At 36.9% G+C, this 13,875-nt stretch overlaps 1 protein-coding gene across 3 annotated transcripts in view; it reads right to left on the bottom strand.

The window, feature by feature from the left end:
• Window positions 1-1,653: 1,653 nt before the first annotated feature.
• LOC309797042 (uncharacterized protein) overlaps window positions 1,654-13,875 on the bottom strand; it is a 123,233-nt gene continuing 111,011 nt past the window's right edge. For all 3 annotated transcript variants that reach the window (XR_014292531.1, XR_014292536.1, XR_014292537.1), the window contains one exon: window positions 1,654-3,989. The gene's annotated coding sequence lies outside the window, so the exon portion shown is untranslated. The remainder of the gene's footprint in view (window positions 3,990-13,875) is intronic.

Genomic DNA, 13,875 nt, shown 5'->3' with positions numbered 1-13,875 from the left:
GAAAAGAAGCTCAACATCACTAAGTACTAGAGAGATGTAAATCAAAACTACAATGAAGTATCACCTCACACCAGTCAGAACGGCCATCATCAAAAAAATCTACAAACAATAAATGCTGGAGAGGATGTGGAGAAAAGGGAACCCTCCTACTCTGTTGGTGGGAATGTAAATTGGTACAGCCACTATGGAGAACAGTATGGAGGTTCCTAAAAAAACTAAAAATAGAACTACTATATGACACAGCAATCCCACTACCGGGCATATACCCAGAGAAAACCATAATTTGAAATGATGCATGCACCCCGATGTTCATTTCAGCACTATTTACAATAGCCAGGACATGGAAGCAACCTAAACATCCATCAACCGAGGAATGGATAAAGAAGATGTGGTACATATATACAATGTAATATTACTCAGCCATTAAAAGGAACGAAATTGGGTCATTTGCAGAGACGTGGATGGACCTAGAGACTGTCATACAGAATCAAGTCAGAAAAACAAATATCATATAATATCACTTATATGTGGAATCTAGAAAATGGTACAGATGAACTTATTTGCAAAGCAGAAATAGAGACACAGATGTAAAGAACTTACGGATACCAAGGGGGGAATGGGGGTGGGATGAATTGGGAGATTGGGACTGACATATATATATTATTATGTATAAAATAGATAACTAATGAGAACCTACTGTATAGCACAGGGAACTCTACTCAGTGCTGTGTGGTGACCTAAGTGGGAATGAAATCTAAAAAAGAGGGGATATATGTATACGTATAACTGATTCACTTTGCTGTACAGCAGGAACACAACATTGTAAAGCAACTATACTCCAATAAGAATTAATTAAAAATAAATAAAATACATATTTTTAAAAAAGACATCCTTTCTCCTCAGTGATTTTCTTAATGGTATCTGGAAACTTGTCTGCTGCCTCTTCATTAGCAGAAGTTGGTTCTCTTGTTATCCTGACATTTTTAAAGCCAAACCTCTTTCTAAAATGATCAAACCATCCTTTGCTGGCATTAAATTCTCCAGCTTTAGATCCTTCACCTTCCTTTTGCTTTGCCATATAGTGACTGCTTTATTTTGAATCATATTAGAGTCTATAGGCATGACTTTCTTATACCAATCCTGCACCCACATAGAAGCTGCATTTTCAATAGGAGATAAAAAGTTATTTCACAAAAAGTGCAAGGTTTTTAGGTCTGTTGCTAGCCACAGCAAGGACTTTATGAATTAGTTTTCTTTTCTTTTCTTAAAATGGTCCTTATACTGGATTTATCTTGAAATGGCAGGTGCATGTCAAGCAATTCAACTTTTTCTTGTAATGTCACGACTTTTTTCTGTTTCTTGGGAGCACTTCCAGCATCACTAGTAGCACTTCGAATGGGTCCCATGATGTTATACAAGGTTTACTGTATTGCACTAAACATGAAAAATACACAAAAACAAGGCTTCCCTGGTGGCGCTGTGGTTGCGAGTCTGCCTGCCAATGCAGGGGACACGGGTTTGTAACCCGGTCCGGAAGGATCCCACATGCTGCGGAGCAGCTGGGCCCATGAGCCATGGCCATTGAGCCTGTGCATCCGGAGCCTGTGCTCCACAGCGGGAGAGGCCACAACAGTGAGAGGCCCGCATACCACAAAAAAAAAAAAAAAAGGAGAAATCACTTTTTACTGTTATGCAATTTACTGGGGACAACTCACTCACACAAAGATGATTAACATCACACAGCGTTTCAAGCAGATCCTCCCAACACTTGCTCTCACCACAATAGCAATAGGAGGTGGCTACAAAATACAAGTGATGGTACACGACTCAGGAGGACTATATCACAAAAGGCACTGGAGGCTTCTTCCTTGCTCTCTGTCTTGGATTGTTCACTCTGGGAAAAGCCAACTGCTATATGCTGAGGCCCACATAGAAGGAATGAAATATTCCTACCAAAAGCAATGTGACTGAGCAATCTTCTAAGTGAATCCCACAACCCAGTCAAACCTTCAGATGGTTCCAGTCTCAACAGACTCCCTGGCTCCAATATTCTGAGAAATGCTGTGCCAGAACTATTAGCTAAGCTATACCTGAATTTCTAACCCCTACAAACTGTGAGGTAATTAATGTTTGTAGTTTTAAGCCTTCATATTTTGGGCCAATTTTTTACACAACAGTAGATATCTCATAAACCTACTTGTAAAGAAAACAAAAGTTTTAAAATTTTAGGAGCGATCCTGAAAAATATACTAGATGATAATCCTTTCCAAAGCTAATCAAAAAAGATATTTGTGGAAGAACAGGTTAAAGACTTCAAATAGATTGTAGACGTAGACAGCTTCACATTAAACTTTATATTCGTTTTCTATTCCTGGCTAAAAATTACCATGAAGTTAACAGCTTTAAATAACACACATTTTTTATATCGTGTTATGTGTTGGCCAAGGATCTGGGACAGCTTAGCTGCCTCTACTGCTTAGGGTCTCACAAGACTGTAATCAAGGTGTTGGCTGGGCTGGGTTCTCATCTGGAGGAATAGTTAGGAAAAGAATATACTTCCAAGTTCATTCAGGTTGTTGGCAGAATTCATGTTCTTGTGGCTATATAACCAAATTTCCTGACATTTTGCTGGCTGCCAGCAGGAGACTACCCTTAGGTCCTAAATAATGCACACAGTTCCTGTTTCCCATGTGTCCCCCCAAAATAACTGCTTACATTGTCAAACCAGCAATGACTTTCTTCCTCCAGTCTGATATAAGATAGTCTTACATAACATGATATAATCATAGAAGTGACTTTTGGTCACGTAACATAACCTAATCAAGTGAATGACATTCCATCACCTCTGCCATTGTTTACAGTTTGCTATTGGTTGGAAGTCACAGGTACTGTGTGCACACAAGGGGAGGGGAATAGACAAAGGTGTAAACACTAGTAGACAAGAAAATATTGGGGGTTACCTTATGGTTTGTCTGCCACAAACCTATTTTAAAAACAGGACCAAGAGTTGCTGTTATTTAGAATTGGTATTTCCCAGACCTAAGAAGATACCCAACTACTATATATATATGTATAATAGTTTATCTTTACTTACTTTTCAATATTTTTATTAATGCCTGCAATTTACTCTTCTATAATTGGCATGTTTAACATTGTTACAGTAAAAACTATTAACTTTAGTTCTAATAGTCTACAAAAATCTTGATGACACTTGTAAATACATTTGAAAATATATTATTTTTGGAATAAGTTATCATGAATATGGCTCAGCTTAAAAACACTGCCAAGTGGTTATAATGGTTCTCAAATAAATTTCCCATACTGAGGTATAATTGCTCTACTGGTATATTTTTCTAATTATAATTGCTCTAACATTTTAAGGTTAACTTTTTTTTTTTTTTTTTGCAGTACACGGGCCTCTCACTGTTGTGGCCTCTCCCATTGTGGAGCACAGGCTCCGGACGCGCAGGCTCAGCGGCCGTGGCTCACAGGCCTAGCTGCTCTGTGGCATGTGGGATCTTCCCAGACTGGGGCACGAACCCATGTCCTCTGCATCGGCAGGCAGACTCTCAACCACTGAGCCACCAGGGAAGCCCCTAAGGTTAACTTTTGAAAATATTATGAAATAGACATGAGAATTTTAAATCTAATACTTGAAAGTATGTCTTTAAAAATTAATTTGAGCATCCTAATTCTGAGATTTCAATTTCAAAGTGGTGTTTTTTCTACTCCTTCACTTTACACATTCATATAAAGTAGTTATATTAGTCAGGGTTCCCCTTAGAAACAGAACCAGAAGGATATAAAACAAATATATGAAGAGATTTATTATAGGAATTGGCTCATGTGGCAACACAGGCTGAGAAGTCCCACGATCTGCTGTCAGCAAGCTGGAGGCTCAGGAAAGCTGGTGGTATAATTCAGTCCAAGTCTGAAGTCCTGGGAACCAGGGGAACCAATGATGTAACTCCCACTCCAAGACTGAAACTCTAGGGGAGAAGAGAGGTGGTGGTGTAAATCCTGGAGTGTGAAAGCCTGAGAACCAGAAGCTCCAATGTCTGACAGCAGGAAAGAATTCACTCTTCCTTTGCCTTTTTGTTCTATTCTGGCACATGGGTGAGGGCGGATATCCTTTACTCAGTCTACTGATTCAAATACAAATCTTCTGGATAGACTCTCACAGACACACCCAGAAATAATTCTTTACCGGCTATCTGGGCATCACTTAGTGCAGTCAAACTGACACATGTTGTGACTTGTTAAATTATCATTTGTCAAGTAGAGCCTCAGGATGTCAGATGGTGAGTCACAGTTCAACAAAAGACCACAAGAGTTCCCAGGCTAGGGCTGAATTGGTCAATTCAAACCCAAAAGAATCGGGCTTTGGAAAGCTTCTTGAGTCTAATATAAAAGGTGCACAAGGGGGAGGCTTTGGATGACAATGCTTACTACAAGGGCAGTTGGGGGAGTCATATCAGGACCTTACATTTACTTGTGCCCCTGCTGTTATATAGGGCATGCATTCTTTGAAGGGGCTAGTGTCAACTTAAGGCCCCTGAAGGGTACTTAAACATACAAAATGGATGCCAAGGTAGCAATATTATGGAGTAGTTTAAATTCTCAACAACACATAAAATTAATCCTCACAGTAGTCAACTACATAATACTACTTCTCATCCATTTTCCATTTAAAAAATATGCCCAAAGTAGGAATATGGAGAAATATAAAAGTTCTGGGGAACCAAATAAGAAAATGTATAACAGAATATCATATATAAAATGTTTTAAAATATAGGAAATATCATGATGTAAGTCATCATAGAGTTCAATTAAATATATTTTATATCCATATGATACCTTGCACTGAATCATTTTAAAAAACTAATATCTCACAATTGTTACACTAATTTGACATATGGAAAACTGATACACAGAAGAGTCTCAAGCTGAAAAATAAGTTCTACAAAAAGTTTATTTGTGATGTATTTTTTAGTCACTTATTTCATCACTCAATCATACAAAAATATTTATTGAAAATATTTATTTAGTAGGTAGACAGTATACTACTAACTGCTATGATCATATTTGGAATACTGTTAATTCTACAGATAAATGTGAGGAGAATTGGCATCCTTACTATGATGAGTCTTCAAATCCATGAACACAGTATGTCTCTCAATTAATTTAGGTCATTGATTTCTTCTACCAAAATTTTGAAGTTGAAAGGTTATTTAAATACAAATTATATAATTCTTTCATAAATATGGGCCTATTCAAATTATCTGTTCTTGGGGAAATTATAGTAGCTGGTGTTTTAATATCTTTTAATGCCTTTACGGTTTGTAATAATGTCATCTTTTATTCATGATAATGATAATTTTGTTATGTCTCTTTTTTTCTTGGAGGTTATGGCAGGGAGCTTATCAAATTTATTGATTTTAAAAAGGTTTCCTTTTGCTAATTTTACTTATTTTCTTTTTTCAATTTCACTGACTTTAGCTGCCATATTTATTATTCATTACTACCGCTTGCTTTCAGTTTAATTTGTTCTTTTTCTACCTGCTTCAAGGGGAAATTTCTAATGATTTAAAGCCTTTCTTGAATACCAATGTAAGAAATTAACATTAAAAATTTCAAGTTCTGTGTAGAAACATCCCAGTCTTGATATGCTGTCTGTTTTATTCAGTTCAAAATATTTTCTAATCTAATTCTTATACAAATCTAATTTCTAATCTAATTTTTTATACTATTTAGATTTGGAGAGGTTGTTGCTTAATTTCCAAAGAGTAGAGGACGTACCAGATGTTTCTGTTATTGATTTCTGGTTTAATTCCATTATTGCCACAAACAACACTTTCTATGATTATGATGATAGTACATTTGATCAAATTTCCTTTTGGCCGAGCATATGGTGAATACTGCTGAATGTTTCAAGTGAACTTGCAATCTACAGTTGTTAGGTGGATTGTTCCATAAATGTCATCTAAGTCAAGTTGATTTATAGTGTTCAGACTTCTACATCCATGATATTTTCTATCTACGTGTCTTAATATATGAACAAAATAATGAATTAATAATAATTGATGAATAATGAGAGAGGAAAGTTAAATTCTCCAAGAATAATTGTGGATGTTTCTATATCTTTTTTCACTTTTTGTTTCACTTATGTTGAAAACTATAGTTAGTTGCATCTTAAGTTAAGAATAATCCAGAGATGGCCATATCTCTTGCGCCCATGGCTGCCTGCTTCCCTGCGCATTTGGTGCCACTGGGGCTCATGCAATGCAAACAGTCATACCACCTCTGTGCATGGTCCTCTCAGGGGCAGACCCAAGAGCTCCAAGTCATCCACAGGACCAGATTCCTGTGGGTGGACCACACACAGAGATGGGAATAAAAGCAAAGCTGAACCCCAGGGATGGGGTGACTAAGGAACAGAATCGAGTAGCTTTGCATCACTTGCACAAGCTGAAGATTAAATCCCTGTGATCAGCTAGTTAGACCCTGCATCTATGGAATATCTGAGTAGACAATGAGTGTTCCCACAAATGAAAATGGTCAAGCTCTGGCAGCTGTGGACATTGGGGGCAAGTGGACACAGGAATTCGGACAGATCAGAGTCTGAGTGGTCCCCACAGGGCCCACAGGAGGTCCAGAGACCAGCCCAGAGGCAGAGGAGAGATCCTGGGGAGGCGGAGGTTGGCTGTGACTCACAGTGTGTGCAAGGACACTTACAGCAGAGACCCCAGGGAAAAATAATTATTACTGTTAATTTCATTATGTTTTGATTCATTGTGTTGTTGGTTCTGGCTTTTTTGTTTTATTTTGTTGTTAGCTGTTGTTTTAGTATTTTTTTATTTAGTCTTTTGGGATCTCCATGTTTTATAACATAGCTTTTAATTTTTTTAAATATTTCTATTCCTACTTTGCTTTTCTATTGTTCTGTGCTTTTTCCCTTTTTATTTTATTTTTATTTTATTATTTTTAATCATTTTTATCAGTTTGTTCTGTTTCCTTGCTTTCTTCTTCAGTTGGGACACTGCTTTGGTTTTGTTTTCAGGTTACGTGTTTTTGTTAGATTTAATCCTAATTGATTTTCTTTTGAATTTTTCTATTTGGTTGTTCTCTTGCTGTTTGTTTTATTTAGCTCTGTTTTTGTTACTTTTATGTGTGTGTCTTTCCTTGTTTCTGTTTTTGTCTGTTTGACTTTGTTTTTACCATTTCTCTGGGTATTGGTTGACTTATTTTTTCTTTTTTATATTTCTATTTCAACGTTGCTATTCTGTTGTTCTGTCTTCTTTCCCCTTTCTCGTTTTCTCTTTTACTCATTTTTGTCAGTTTGTTTTATTTCCTTGCTTCATTCATCAGTTGGCACTCTGCTTTGGTTTTGTTTTCTGGTTTTGTGTTTTTGTCAGTTTTCCTTTTAATTGTTTGAGTTTGTTCTTGGGTTCTTTTGTTTGTCTGGTTATTCTCTTCCTTTTTGATTTTTTTTGGTTCTGATTTCATTTCTTTTGTGTGTGTGCGTGTTTCCTTGTTTCTGTTTCTCTTTGCTTGATTTTACTTTTTACCATTTCTCTGGGGTTTTGTTAGTCTTTTATTTTTAATCTCCTTTATTGATGGGATGAGAAACTTGCAGGGTCTTGGTCCCTTGACCAGAAGTTGGGCCTGAGGCTCTGGGGTGGGAGCATCAAGTCCAGGACGCTGAACCACTAGAGAATTCCCATCCCCAGGGAAGATTAACCACTGAGAGCTCTCACAGAGGCCTCTATCTGAAGCCAAGACCTGGCTCCACCCAACTTCCAGCAGCTCCCAGCGCTGGATGCCTCACATCAAACAAACAAGACAGCAATACAAACCCACCCATCAGCACGCAAACTACCTAAAGTCATACTAAGTTCACAGACAACACAAAATACACCACCTGACATGGCCCTGCTAATCCAAGAGAAAAGACACAGCTCCACCCACTAGAAAGCAGGCACCAGTCTCTCCCATCAGGCAGCCTACATAAGCCACTGGACCAACATCACCACCAGGGGCAGAGAACAGAAGCAAAATGAACTATGACCCTGCAGCCTGCAGAGAGGAGACCTCAAATACTGCAAACTAGACAAAATGAGAAGACATAGAAACATCTTATAGGAAAAGGAGCAAGGTAAAAACCCACAAGATATAAAGCAGAACCTAACACACCACTGTAAAGCAATCATACTCCAATAAAGATGTTAAAAAATCAATAAATAAAAAAAAACAAGAGCAAGTAAATGAAGAGGGAATAGGAAAATTACCCAAAAAAGAATTCAGAGTAATGACAGTAAATATGATCCAAAATTTCGAAAACAGAGCAGAGAAAATACAAGAAACGTTTAACAAGGACCTAGGAGAGCTAAAGCACACACTAACAGTAACGAACAACACAATAACTGAAACGAAAAATACTCTAGAAGGAATCAATAGAAGAATAACTGAGGCAGAAGAATGAAAAGTGACCTGGAAGATAGAATGGTGAAATAACGGCCACAGAGAAGAATAAAGAAAAAAGAATGTAAAGAATGGAGAACAACCTCAGAGACCTCTGGGACAAAACTAAGCGCACCACCATTTGAAGTGTAGGCATCCCAGAAGAAGAAGAAGAAAAAAGGCTCTGAGGGGCTTCCCTGGTGGCGCAATGGTTGAGAGTCCGCGTGCCGATGCAGGGGACACGGGTTCGTGACCTGGTCCGGGAAGATCCCACATGCTGCGGAGCGGCTGGGCCCGTGAGGCATGGCTGCTGAGCCTGCCCATCCGGAGCCTGTGCTCCACAATGGGAGAGGACACAACAGTGAGAGGCCTGTATACCACACACACACACAAAAAGGGTCTGAGAAAGTATTTGAAGAGATTATAGTGGTAAACGTCCCCAACATGGGCAAAGAAATAGTCAATCAAGTCTAGGAAGTGCAGAGAGTCCCACAGAGGATAAACCCAAGGAGAAACACACCGAGACACATGTTAACCAAACTAAAAAAATTAAAACTCAAAGAAAAAATATTAAAAGCAGCAAGAGAAAAGCAACAAATAACATACAAGGGAATCCCCATAGGGTTAACAGCTGATCTTTCAGCAGAAACACTACAAGCAAGAAGGGAGTGCCAAGAAATGTTTAAAGTGATGAAAGAGAAGAACATACAACCAAGATTCCTCTACCCAGCAAGGATCTCATTCAGATTTGACAGAGAAATCAAAAGCTTTACAGACAAGCAAAAGTTTAGAGAATGCAGTACCAACAAACCACCTTTACAACAACTGCTAAAGGAACTTCTCTACACAGGAAACACAAGAGAAGAAAAAGACTTACAAAATGAAACCGAAAACAATTAAGAAAATGGTAATAGGCACATACATATTAATAATTACGTTAAATGTAAATGGATTAAATGCCCCAACCAAAAGACACAGACTGGCTGAATGGATACAAAAACAAAACCCGTATATATATGCTGTCTACAAGAGACCCACTTCAGGAGTAGGGACACATACAGACTGAAAGTGAGGGGATGGAAAAAGATATTCCATGTAAATGGAAATCAAAAGAAACCTGCAATAGCAATATGCATATCAGACAAAATAGACATTAAAGTCTATTACAAGAGACAAGGAAGAACACTACAAAATGATCAAGGGATCAATCCAAGAAGAAGATATAACAATTGTAAATATCTATGCACCCACATAGGAGCACCTCAATATATAAGGCAAATGCTAACACCCATAAAAGGGGAAATAGACAGTATCACAACAATAGTATGCCACTTTAAAACCCTATAATAGTAGGCAACTTTAACACTCCACTTACAACAACAGACAAATCATCCAAGCAGAAAATAAGGAAACACAAGCCTTAAATGACACATTAGACCAAATGGACTTAATTGATATTTATAGGACATTCCATCCAAAAACAATGAAATACACTGTCTTCTCAAGTGCACATGGAACATTCTCCAGAATAGATCACATCTTGGGGCACAAATCAAACCTCGGTAAATTTAAAAAAACTGAAATCACATCAAGCATCATTACTGACCACAATGCTATGAGATTAGAAATAAATTACAGGGGAAAAAACATAAAAAACACAAACACATGGAGGTTAAACAACACATTACTAAATAACCAAGAAATCACTGAAGAAATCAAAGAGGAAATCAAAAAATACCTAGAAACAAATGACAATGAAAACATGATGGCCCAAAACCTAGGGGATGCAGAAAAGGCAGTTCTAAGCAGGAAGTTTATAGCAATACTATCCTACCTCAAGAAATAAGAAAAATCTCAAACAATCTAACCTTACACCTAATGCAACGAGAGAAAGAAGAACAAACAAAGCCCAAAGTTAGTAGAAGGAAATAAATCATAAAGATCAGATCAGAAATAAATGAAATAGAAAGAAATAAAATGATAGCAAAGATCAGTAAAACTAAGAGCTGATTCTTTGAGAAGATAAACAAAATTGATGAACTTTTAGCCAGACTCACAAAGAAAAGAAGGGATAGGACTCAACTCAATAAAATTAGAAATGAAAAAGGAGAGGTTACAATGGACACCGCAGAAATGCAAAGCATCCTAAGAGACTATTATAAGCTACTCTATGCCAATAAAATGGAAAACTTGGAAGAAATGGACAAATTTTAGAAATGCAAAACCTGCTGAGACTGAACTAGGAAGAAATAGAAAATAAGAACAGACCAATCACAAGCACTGAAATTGAAACTGTGATTAAAAATCTTCCAAGAAACAAAACTCCAGGACCAGATGGCTTCAAAGGTGAATTCTATCAAACATTTAGAGAGGAGCTAATTCCCATCCTTCTGAAACTCTTCCAAAATAAAGCAGAGGGAGGAATACTCACAAACACATTCTATGAGGCCACCCTCACCCTGATACCAAAATAAGACAAAGATGTCACAAAAAAAGAAAATTACATGCCAATACCACTGATTCACATAGCTGCAAAATTCCTTAACAAAAAACTAGCAAACAGAATCCAACAGCAGATTAAAAGGATAATAAACAATGATCAAGCGGCGTTTATCTCAGGAATGCAAGGATTCTACAATATATCCAAATCAATCAATGTGATGCACCACATTAACGACCTGAAGGAGAAAAAACGTATGATCATCTCAATAGATGCAGAAAAAGCTTTTGACAACATTGAACACCCAGTTATGATAAAACCTCCCCAGGAAGTGGGCATAGACGGAAGCAACCTCAACATAATAGAAGCCATATATGAAAAACCCACAGCCAACATCATTCTCAATGGTGAAAAACTGAAAGCATTTCCTGAAGATCAGGAACAAGACAAGGGTGCCCACTCTGACCATTATTATTCAACATAGTTTTGGAAGCTTTAGACATGGCAATCACAGAAGAAAAAGAAATAAAAGGAATCCAAATTGAAAAAAAAAAACTAAAACTGTCACTGTTTGCAGATGGCATGATACTATACATAGAAAATCCTAAATATGTCACCAGAAGACAACTAGAGCTAATCAACTAATGTGGTAAACTAGCAGGACACAAAATTAATGCACAGAAATCTCTTGCATTCCTATACACTAACAACGAAAAATCAGAAAGAGAAATTAAGGAAACAATTCCATTCACCATTGCAACGAAAAGAATAAAATACCTAGGAGTAAACCTACCTAAGGAGGCAAAAGACCTGTAGGCAGAAAACTAAAAGACACTGATGAAAGAAATCAAAGATGATATAAACAGATGGAGAGATATACCATGTTCTTGGATTGGAAGAAGCAACATTGTGAAAGTGACTCTACTATACAAAGCAATCTACAGATTCAATGAAATCCCTATCAAACTACCAATGGCATTTTTCACAGAACTAGAACAAAAAATTTCACAATTTGTATGGAAACACAGAAGACCCTGAGCAGCAAAAGCAATATTGAGAAAGAAAAACTAAGCTGGAGGAATCAGGCTCCCTGACGTCAGACAATACTACAAAGGTACAATAATAAAGACAGTATGGTACTGGCACAAAAACAGAAGTATAGATCAATAGAACAAGATAGAAAGCCCAGAGATAAACCCATGCACATATGGTTACCTTATCTTTGACAAAGGAGGCAAGAATATACAACGGACAAAAGACAGTCTCTTCAATAAGTGGTGCTGGGAAAACTGGACAGGGACATGTAAAAGAATGGAAGTAGAACACTTCCTAACACCATACACAAAAACAAACTAAAAATGGATTAAAGACCTAAATATAAGGCCAGACACTATAAAACTCTTAGAGGAAAACATAGGCAGAACACTTTATGACATAAATCACAGGAAGATCCTTTTTGACCCACCTCCTACAGTAATGAAAATTTGTTTAAAAAATGAACAAATGGGACCTAATGAAACTTAAAAGCTTTTACACAGCAAAGGAAAACATAAACAAGACGAAAAGACAACCCTCGGAATGGGAGAAAGTATTTACAAATGTAGTGACTGACAAAGGATTAATCTCCAAAATATACAAGCAGCTCATGCAGCTTAATATCAAAAAAACAGACAACCCAATCAAAAAATGGGCAGAAGACCTAAATAGACATTTCTCCAAAGTAGATATACAGATTGCCAACAAACACATGAAAAGATGCTCAACATCACTAATCATTAGAGAAATGCAAATCAAAAACACAGTGAGGTATCCTCTCGCACTGGTCAGAATGGCCATCATCAAAAAATCTAGAGACAACAAATGCTGGAGAGGGTATGGAGAAAAGGGAACCCTCCTGCACTGTTGGTAGGAATGTAAATTGATACAGCCCCTATGGAGAACAGTATGGAGGTTCCTTAAAAAATAAAAATAGAACTACCATATGACCCAGCAATCCCAATACTGGGCATATACCCTGAGAAAACCATAATTCAAAAAGATACATGTAACAAAATGTTCAGCATTGAACATAAATTTGCAGCACTATTTACAATAGCCAGGACATGGAATCAATGTAAATGTCCATCAACAGATGAATGCATAAAGAAGATGTGGCAGATACATACAATGGAATATTACTTAGCCATAAAAAGGAATGAAATTGAGTTATTTGTAATGAGGTGGATAAGCCTAGAGCCTGTCACACAGAGTGAAGTCAGAAAGAGAAAAACAAATGCCATATGCTAACGCACAAATATGGAATCTAAAAAAAACAGTACTGTATAATTGTAAAGCAATTATACTCCAGTAAAGATATTAAAAAGGAAAAAAAAAGAATAATCTAGATAACTTTCTCCATTCTGTAGTCTGAATGGTAATTCTACCCATTTCACATAGTTTATCATTTTCTTCCTGTTACTCATTACATATCTTTGTTACTCTATTTAAAGTGGGTGTTCTTTGGGATTTTTCTAGGTGATGTATTTTTTAAAAATTATATTTATTTATGGAGACATAAGATATTGCAAAGACAGTAATAAGTTTGCTCAGACCTCTTACCTATTTTTCTACAAAGGTAATATTTTAATGTAACTATAGTAGCATATCAAAACCAGAAAATCAACATCGGTACAAAGTGTGTGTATAATTCCATGCTATTTTATCACATATGTAGTTTAGTGTAACACAACAATCTACATCAGAACTAATACAACATTACAAAGATATCCATTGTGCTACTCCTTTATAATCACTCCCACCTTATGACATGGCTAAAAGATGACAAACAATAATCTTTTCCATCTGAATAATTTTGTTAAGGAATGATGCATATGTGACAATCTGAAATTAGTTTTTCCTTCACCATACTACCTGTGAGACCCATGCAAGATTTTGTGTATAACAATAGTTCACTCCTTTTTATTGCTTGGTAGTAT

This window comes from Mesoplodon mirus (assembly GCF_964341445.2).
Source record: "Mesoplodon mirus genome assembly, chromosome: X".
Classification (NCBI taxonomy): domain Eukaryota; kingdom Metazoa; phylum Chordata; class Mammalia; order Artiodactyla; family Ziphiidae; genus Mesoplodon; species Mesoplodon mirus.
The sequence above is the reverse complement of the archived record's forward strand: the minus strand, read 5'-3'. Positions and strand labels throughout refer to the sequence as shown.